Source organism: Callospermophilus lateralis, chromosome 14 (genome assembly GCF_048772815.1).
Source record: "Callospermophilus lateralis isolate mCalLat2 chromosome 14, mCalLat2.hap1, whole genome shotgun sequence".
Lineage (NCBI taxonomy): Eukaryota > Metazoa > Chordata > Mammalia > Rodentia > Sciuridae > Callospermophilus > Callospermophilus lateralis.
Window position 1 is genome coordinate 13,810,259 of NC_135318.1, and position 10,220 is coordinate 13,820,478.

Here is a 10,220-nt window from a genome sequence, read left to right on the forward strand (position 1 = left end):
AGGTGTTTGTATATAGTGACTTGGATGGGTCCAGATTCATAGCTCACAACCCCACACTCCCTTCCAGAGATTGGGACCAGATCCTGGCCTCCATGGGTCTTTACCATATTGGTACAGCATCTCTTCAGAGCAACTTTCATCCTGTCCAGCTTTGGTTTGTAAAGCCAGCCTGATTTTCTTGAGATGGGTGAGAATTTGATCCTTGACCTAGGAAGACGGTCATGGATAAAGGCATAGTTGGAAGAGATTCTTCTGTGTATCCCTAAGCCTCCAGCCCTGATGATTTTTGGTTTGTTCAGGAGGAGGAGGAGAGGAGCAGATCTTTGCCCAAAAGATGGATTTTACCCCATTCTACAGGTTAGTGTAGGAGCAAAAGGCCCACATTAATTTGCCTGTGCGTCTGGAATCTCAGAAACTGTCAATATGGAGTGATACCCTTAGTCAGAGTGAGGCCCCTTGGAGTCAAAGGAAACTGAGATCACCCCCTTCCAAGAGAGTCCAGGGCGGCAAGACTTCAGAGCAGGGGAAGACCTGGTAGGAAAATTCAATCAAAGCATGATTGGCCTTCACTGATTCCAAATTTGGGTAAAGGAGTTTGTACAGACAAGCCTCAGCCTCCCCAGGTAGTCAAAGCTTGGGGAACCTCCACATCAGCAGTGAACATATCCAAAAAGAGATAGACACAATAGGACCTCTGGCTGTCAGACACTTAGGAAGAGTGACTGGAAGTTCCTAAGGCATGGTGTATAGACACCATCTCCTGCTCTGACTTTCTCCATGCTCACCTGTGTTTCCTCCACATTTCTACTTGTCTCTCTCTTCAAAAACTGGCCCTTCAACCAACATGCCTCAGGACATCTAAAAAGCTCCAAGTAGTAGGATCCCCAAAGAACTCTTGGTGAAAAAGTGTCCATTATTCTAAGGGAAGGAATATGGAACTGGACTTTTAAATTAAGCTTTTGCTAGGCTTTCTGGAAACTTGATCCTGACTCAAGTCAAACCCCTAAACTTAATGGATGTGGGGCAGGGTAGAGAAGCAAGGTTTAGTGCAAGGTCTTCAGGACCCAGGGTCCCAAACTTTGCTGCCTGAAGCCCATCATAATGCAGAAAAGGACTGTGATAAAAAGTCTATGTGCCTGCTGGTGTTCCTGAGCCTCTGCAAGGGCTCCCTGTTTCAGACTTCAAAGTTGCTGCCTCCTAGGTAGCCCACAACTGCACAACTTCAGAAAGGCAGCAAAACGAAATATGAGACTGGCTAGGAGCGGAAAGGTCCTCCATCCCACTGAGGTCCTAAGTAAAGGACCCCCAAACATTGGCCTCCATCAGAGTCCAGATTCCCTATGAAGCAAGGCCAGCAGGAAGCAGCCCAGGAAGCTAGGGACCCCCCTGCCCCTGAGAACAAGGGAGAGCAACTGGTGGAATCCTTTCCCCCCTCCTAGTTAAGAGAAATTGATCAGATCATGTAGGGCCTACATCTTAAAGCTGTATCGGGATTGCGACCAGGATGATCCAGGAGGACTGGACCCAGGACACCCAAGAGCTACCAAAGCACTTTTTTAGCAAAGTCAAATCCTTTGAGACTCCAGAGGACCTCAGGTTTCAAATTTGGTAAATGCCTTCGGTAGTTTGGACCCACCCAACGGTCCTGTCCTCCCAGGAGCCCAGCGCACTCCTGTCCACACGCCCGCCTCACTCCTGGGGGTCCAGCGCACTCAGCAACCGAGCGCAGTCTGCCACACGCGGCTGCTGGCAGCCTCTGCTCTAGAGCCTTCGGAATCCAGCCCGCGATCAGACCCGGAGCGAAAGCCGCGGCTCCTGGCTCTCTCGCCCATTGCCTGCCCGGCAGAACCAAAGACATCCGAGGGATCCCAGACTCAGCTGGACCTGGCATTCTTGAGAAGAGTCCCCCCGACCACAGGAACCAGAACTCCAGGTCCGGGTCCCTCGCTGCACTCTACAACCCGCGTGTCCCGGTGGAGTCCAGCAGGAGTGTGATCCCCAATTCAACCCCTAGCCTCCTGGTCACTGACCCACTGATCTCAGCTAGTCCGCTGCTTTTCTGGGTCACACTGGGAAGCTAAGAACGTTTGCTTTTCTTCACTCCCCAACTCCAGCCCTTCTCCAGCTCACTGGGAAAGAAAGAGCCCTAGTCTGTCTTTGGAGTGAAAATTGAGCAGCTTCCAGAAAATTAACTAGAAAGTGGCCTATATTGCTTTGGGTTGTTTGGGATTAAAAAAATTAAATGAACCCTACCTCTCTGCACTCCCCAGACACACGAACATGACCTCATTCTTTTAAGTGGAATTTACTTAACACTTGCAGCTTTTTTGCTTCCAAAGCAAGTTTTCCTGTAACTACTCCGTGGACATTTGGGTGTCTACTGATTAACCACCACCACCCCCCTTTCCCATGTACAGAGCTTTCAAATAATCGGGAGATTTAGGTGTCCCTCTGTATTCATTTAGATGATGGATTGTAATGGCTCAATAGTTCCTCTGGAACCATTACGGTCAATCAGGTCAAAATCCAGCTTGGGGAGGGGAAAGTTCTGGAGGTAGGTAACAACCTGACTTCCACGAACGTTTGTGGCTGTAACACCTCTGAGAATGTACACCCAGTGCAGGGTCCTGAGTCACAGAGAAGCCAGATGAACGTAAAAGCGGGTGTTTATTGTTGTGACATGGACATACAAGTTACAGTATCAAAACTGAAAGGGAAAGTGAATTGCAATTTTTTTTTTCTGGGCAGTTCCCGTTTCGTAAGTTCTTTATGAGCACATACGTAGTTTGTCATTATTTGCCACCTGAATAAGTGAAATAATGCACACACGCTCTTATCTACCTTTCCTTTTTGAGAAGAATACTCAGAAAACATGGGTGTTTGTATGGAATTGCATTTACCATTACCATAAAATGTAAGGATAATGACTCGTGAGGCTCACACATAAAATATGTGCAAAAGGCAAGGTAAATTTTTTATTATTATTTTGGTGAAAATTTGAGTTGTCAAAATTATTTTTTTTTTACATGTAACAGATGTGTTCTAGGGTCACTGAACTTTTTCTTTATCCAAGGTGGAAGTAAGTGCATCGAAAACGACCCAGCGTCTAATAAACTGAGGATGATGAAGGAAAGTTATTTGAACGGAATTGTTCGTAGTTGGAGTGAAACTGCACATAGAGTCACCTTCCCTGGCAGCGCTGCATCCTAGATGGGCTCTGTCTGCGGCGGTCCGCGCTGAAGGAAAGCACGTTCGCGGTAATTAAACATTTCCAGACACTGGAGGGTTATTATCTGCGGAGCGATTTCCGGCAGGGGACTCTGAGCAAGTCTGGTTGCGAGGTTTTAACAAGAAATTCCCTGACCCAATCTTAAAGAAAACGTGCCCCCTGCTGGTGAGCAAGCGACATGTCCCGGTGCCCCTTCCTCGAAAAGTCACAAATCCAGCTATCCCCATTTCATTTTACCTACGAGGGATTTTTATTTCCTTGAACATTTATTTTCTCAGTTACGAAATTTACTTTCGTTTGTTTAAAACTAGGCGTGCTCTTACTCTACCAGAGATCCAAGCGAGGAATTCCCTCTCGCTAGGGAATTTCTGTTTCCCTGCTCCAAGCCTTTTATATCTGTGAGGACATTTTTTTCCCCCCAATAATCGGAAATCCGTAGAAACTATTTACTACCATCAGCTTCTGACCCTAAGATGAGCCAAGATCTACTGGGAACCCTTCAGTAGGCATACCTCCCCTACGCAGGGCGCAGGGCGCAGGGTGGCATGGGATTGGCTGGTGAAAGGGCCTTGCTGTCCCATGGATTCGCTCTCTCCCCAGCTCCAGGTACCCCTTTGGTACCCAGCCTCCTGCGGATTCAGATGCCCAGCTCTCAAAAGAAGTGATGGAATGGACAGTCTGTTGCTTTGAATCAGTTTCACTGAAATGCATGCGGCTTCCTGTCCCTTCCTTTCTCCTAGATCATTTTTTGTTGATTTCTTTCCCTCTTGGGGAATTCCTTCAGGGTATAGTCAAACCCTCTCCTCTCTTTGTCATCAAAGCTTGGGCTCCCCTATAGAGACCTGAAGAGAGAAACCTTAAGAATTTACCGGATAAGCTCTAACTCTTTGATAGGTCCTCTGCCTACAGAGGAACGCCTGGGCTCAGAGATCCTCCAGGATCTTTGGTTGTGCTGTGCTCACTTGCCTGGATCCACACTCCTTCCTAGCACTTTTGGAAGCTAGAGCAGAAATCACACTTTCTAAAAGAAAGAACACAGAGGCCGAGAGCAAGGTTGGGTCAAGTCACACTGCATAGTCTGGGCAGAAGCATCACTTACTATATCCTTGGTTTCTCCAATTTCATTTGGCAGCTCTTACTCCAGTCATTGGAGCAAAGTCTTCACAACATCCGCAGGGAAAACAAGCCAGGGACAAGGGAAAGACCCACTCTCTGCCCTGCTCCAGGAAGTTAGAGAAAGGTAGTGTACTTCTGCCACCCATCCACCATTCATTGCTCCCTTAAGAGGTAGAATCTCCCAGTTGCACATCCTGAGCTTTTCATAAGGGGGGGAAGGAACCCAACCTACACACTCTAGACAACTGCTACATTCACCAACCCTCTGTAAGTGATACAAAGCCACATTGTGCCTCACCCTGGTGTACAAATAACTACTTACAGAATGGAAGGGGACTGGGTCATTTGCCTCTTTAGTGCTTATAGGGGGCTTCCTCTCTTCAGACTGTTGAGTGGTAGAGGTGCTGGGTCCCCATGTGGTAGTCCAAGAGGAAGAGGAGCTTTTTCTCCTGGGAACCTGGTGGAATCCTATCTGATTCTGTGCTGCTATCTGATGTTTCTCCATTAAGTGCAACTTGAACCCAATACTAGATTTTAAGAGATGTGGGAGTTAAGGTAGGGTGAGGGATTGGAATTAAGGATGCTCCCCTGTGGGGACAAATCCAGAGCAACCAGCAATCTGGAAGAAAACTATTCTCTCTGCTAGAAGAAACCTCATTGCTCATTTCTAGAAAGTGAGACTCCTAAATGGGAGATATATTTATGGATCTGTGTTACACCGTAATGTAGTGGAATATCTGCACAGACCAAGGAAACATAGTCCCTTATTGTAGCCATCCACAAGGGCCAGGCACCCTTTTCTCAGGGTCTAAGATAAAAGCTATTTCTTGTATTTGGAATGGCAATCCCAACACAGTCCCCTACCCCTTGGGCGACTCCAGGCAAATTAATTTGTCAGTCATGAATCTAATTCCCTAATTCCCTTTTCACTTAAGAGAAGCATTTACTGAAACATTTGAGCAAATACAAAAATAGAAAACGGATACTCTATTAGCATGTGATTTTTATTTCAAAATCACTAATGGTTGGGTTCTTTTGGTCCATTTAGATATAAGTTTGCATATTACATGTCAGCAATAAGGAAATGTGGAGAAAACTTAAAAGTAAAGTGTTGGTATCTATCTATTTCAGATGAAGAGTTTCTGGAATTACGACTTTGACAAAAATTCAGTCTGTAGCAAACATTTCAGGAGATCCATCTAAAGAGAAATAAGGCATGTATTGTAGTGGGCATTATTCATTCATTCCCTGAGAAGATAGCCAGGAGGATCTGCAAAGGGCCACCAGGCTTGAATGGGTGGCAAAAGGGCTTAGTTCTCAGCACCCAGGGTCATGCACAGGCAGTAACATAACTGTGAACTGGGTGCCCAAGCTGGATGCCTGTCATGGGACATCTCAATCTTAGCCAACCTAGCACAAGGGCCACCCACTGAAGAAAGGCTGAGCTGGGCTAATGTCCCCAGCTCAGTTCAAAAACAGCTCAGTCAACTACTTCTGGCTGGGATGGTAACTGAGCATTAAGGTGTTCATGTTTTAAGAAGGTCCTTGTCAAAAATATTGTGCCACAAAATCCCTCAGAGAGCTTGGGAAAATGCAGGTTCTCAAGCTCTTTCTTTGGCACCTCTCATTTGGGAGACCTACAGTGACTCTGGGAGTTTGCCTTTTGAAAAGCCCTACAGATTATTCTGATAACAGAAAACTTTAGAACACAAGGATTCCAAGAACACAGGCAACTAACGGTTCCACAGAGTAGTGTCTGGGTTTTGATAAGAATCCTAAGGATGGAAAAGATAGCAAGATTCAAAGACATGGCTCCTCACTAAAGCCTTTCACACACTTGAGTAGGTGTTTCTTGTTGCAAATCTCCCTTTCTTTATCTATAGGAGAAGGAGATTCAACCTGATACTCATCAAAAGCCTTTTCAACTCCTAAATTTTAAGACTCCGCTACCTACTAGTAGAATAAAGAGTGATCTGAGGGCAAGGTACTAGGGTTTGTTCCCAGTCACCTCATGTAGGGGCTCTCCTGATGCCTACGTGTAGATTTATCTGAATGTGTGAACCACCCAAGGTCTTGGAAAAATACCCACGGTAGTCCAAAGAGAACAAGTCACTTTTGCAAGAGTGCTGTCTTGGGAATACAAGAGAGAATCAGTGAACAAACCTGTCCCCTTAAACATTGGTCAAATGGAGGAGAGTAGTTTCAGGCCAGCAGGTGTTAGCTCGAATGCTGGAAATCTAGCCACATTGTGAAAGAAGCTGGGAACAAGAGATCTCTGACTCTGTTTAGAAGGCTGAATAGAGGTACTAGGACAGCTGATCATGCCTGTTTGTGTTTCTTGGGATCAGAATATTACACACTAGCCAATAGATATGTTTGTTTTTCAAATAGTTTTATTTTGACAGTACTTTTTTCAATTTTGGTGTGGTAAAATTTCACTTTACATATCTATTCATTTTAAAAGTAGCATAAACTTGATCTCTAGTAAATGTTTTAGTCATCTGTCATGTGCATAGATGAGGTAATAATATACATAAATGTGAAGCATTTAGAAGGATTTTCTTAGATTAGGTATATGTATACAGTTTAATAGAAAGGAACCATGCTTTCAATCCTTTGCACTATTTAAGTCACTTTACCAATGAAAGAGACAAAGTCACTTGAGAAAACATGGCTGTACTATGCTGCACCTTCAGATGGAGACATCATTCTGTTACTCTTATTTTATTAGCAAGGTTCGGGGGCCTTCCTGTGGCTGGGCCAGCCTCCTGAGTAGAGTCCTGGAAATGGAATGAAGCCTTGAGACGGGGACAGCCATAGGGCTTCTCTGGACTCTCTCTTCTCCAGAGCTTGGCAGGCACTGTGGACCTGCCAAAACTCTGTGAATTCTTTCAGCAAAATGAAGAGTACAATACGATGATTATTTTCAATTTACGTCTGAAGATGCTGTGGTTTAGACGTGGTATGCAACTTCTCCCAGTCACGCAGCTGGAGCCAGGATCGAAACCCAGATATGTTCAATTCCAAAGCCTAAGTTTCTAATGGAGGCCCCCTGGATACTTGGTATGGTCTGCTGGTGACATCAGCTTCACCTGGGAACTTTCTAGAAATGCAGAAACACAGGCCTTCCTTGGCCCAGACCTACTGATTTAGCATTTGTGTTTTTACAAGATCTGGGCCCCATAGGGAGGCATGTGAATGTTTGCAACACATACCATTCTGATTCCCATGCCTAGGCATCAGTCCTGCTCAGTGTCTTTGCTTTAATCTCAGCTTCTAGAACAAAAAAAAAATAGAAAAAAAAATACAAAATCAAACCAAAGGCTTATAGACTACAAGTGCTCGGAAAAAAAAAAAAAAAAAAAAAAGGAATGGTGATGCCAGCCACAGGTACCCTATGGAGCCACAGGTACCCTATGGAGCCACAAGCCCAAAATCTGCTGCCACTTCTACTCTGGCCTGACAGGAAGGAGTTTATCTGGCCAGCAACTTGGCTTTGACTCTTCCATGTGGTCACTCCTTTCCCGTGGCACCAGAAGTCAGAGTGAGTAAGCACAGAGTCACTGACAGGGACAGGTGAGCAGCTTCTCTGTAAGACTAGGCTTCAGGGCTTGTTTCCTGGATAATGAGGGCTGCAGCTGAACCTGGCAGTACCTGGGGGTGGAGGACAATGGCACCTGCCTTTACCCCCCACCTCCTAGTGGAAGAGGAAATAAGAAAGAGCTCATGCATTTACACAATAATATACATGTTGATGATATTTGCACATTAATTATGCATTGTTCCTGTGTAATCTTAGCACAGTTAACATTTTTAAGTTCAAAAGGTATTGATAGTTAATGATACCATGAGAAAATTATGCAAAGGCTCAATGCTTTGAAGATCAGGAAGCTTGAAAATATGTACTCTTATCTGATTATATCCGCCAAACTAGTTATCATATCATTGCCAGTTGACTACCAACATTCAACTTCCTTACCAACAAAAGGAAGCCCATTACAAGAAGTATCCTTTTCAGACCTCTCTCTTGACAATTAAATGCAGAAAGTGCCTAGGTGGAGGCAAAGTGGCGAGTGTCCAACTGTGTGAAGCAGCTACAGAGCAGCACAAGGTCAGCATAAGGGTCTACACAACAACGTCATGGTCTCCCTCTTTACATGGGCCTTTCTGTCTGGAAACCCAGTGCTTTCAGGCTGGTCTGAATCTGCTTTCAGAATCTTTCTTATTCTGAGCTTGGAGGGGTAGCAAGCATCATCACATCCCGGAGATGTGCTTGTAAAGAGGAGGGTCAGAAAAAAGAATCATGTTTAACTTAGAGGATTGACATAGAAACAGTGATACGGCCTCTCTCTTAAAAAGCTCAAAGCAGAAAATATTGAAGAAACCTTACTTAGCATCTTTGATATTCCCATGTCACCGATGAGAAATTCAACTCTGGAAATACAGTTCACCCTGTACAACTGAAACTCAGAGCCCGCTTACCTGACAGTCACTAGGGGCTTTGTGCATTTTGCTCCCTGTTCCCAATTTTGTGACTTAGGACTTGAAGGAAGGTGCTTTACCCAGGGCCTCTCTTTGTTTCGTGTCTTCAAAGGACAAAGCCAGCATTCCTCAGTGATGTTTCAGGTACGATGCCCTTCACAGACCTACATGCACACCAGGGCATCCAGACCTATGCCTGGGCCGGGTTTGGATGATTGCTGCTCAGTGTAGCAGCTTTATGAAAACATTAAATGTCATTACTCATTTCTTCATGTTCAGAATATATACTTCAACATTTTTTTCTCTGCAGACAAGTGTCACTTTTACTGCAATCTTCAGGCCAGATGTTCTTGATATAAGTGGTAACAGCTGCCACGCTGGCAGGAGTGTGGCTCCAGCCAAGTCACTTTCCAAAAGAGCCCAAAAGCCCTTTGTGTAAGAACACTGATGTGACAGGAGAAACCCATACCTGGCCCTCCAGAGCTGCTCAGGAAACCCCTGTGAAGGCTGGAACAAGGGCACTGGGGAGGGCTACCTGCCAAGCTGCGGACTGCATTTCCTTCTTCCTCGGTGACGAGTTGGAGACCCAGGGTAGGGAGAGCAACTGCCTCCTTCCCTCAGGCTCCTTTCAAAGCAGTGTTTGGAATGCCATCACCCATTATCCACATCCTCATTTGTCTGGGGACCAAGTTACTACCCTTGCTTTCTGTCACACTCCCCACAGCCTTCTGTGATCTTAAGTTGACATGCTATTGTTTTTGAATTTTGCTCCAGTTGCAGACGCCTGGTAGCATTTATCTTCTCAGTTCCCTTGGGCCTTGGTGAATTCCTCAATAAGGTCCCATCTCAGCGTCAGCATTTCCAGAAACTACAAGCACAATTTACTTCCATCTTCAGCTAAGACTGGAGACTGGATTCAGCCAAAAAGTAACTTATTGCCTTTGCAATGTTTGGCTCTTGGATGAATGGCCCGTTATCCAAGAATCTCATCATGTTGAGTAAGGTTGAATACATAAGATCCACAAAGACATGGACAGACAGTCAGGCACGCTCTGCTCTCTCCACACACTACCTAACACAGCTGTGGGTGGCTGCAGCGTGGCCCTTCTTCCAAGAGGTGGCGAGCTCATTCTGACTAAGTCCTGGCTCCTTCCCATGGGAGTGAGGCCAGTCTTTGGCAGGAGTAAATCACTTTTGGTGTTGAGTCTGGCTGAATGTGAACTTCAAGAATGGATGCCCTCCTGAGCTTGAGTTTTCAAGAAGCCAGTGGTCAGCAGAGGTCATTTGGCCAATGACTTCCAGGGGTGGTCCATTCACTGTCCCTCCATCCAGGATCATGGGCCTCTGCCCTGAAGAAGCAGCATGCTGCCTGCAAACCAAGAGGTGCAGGAGA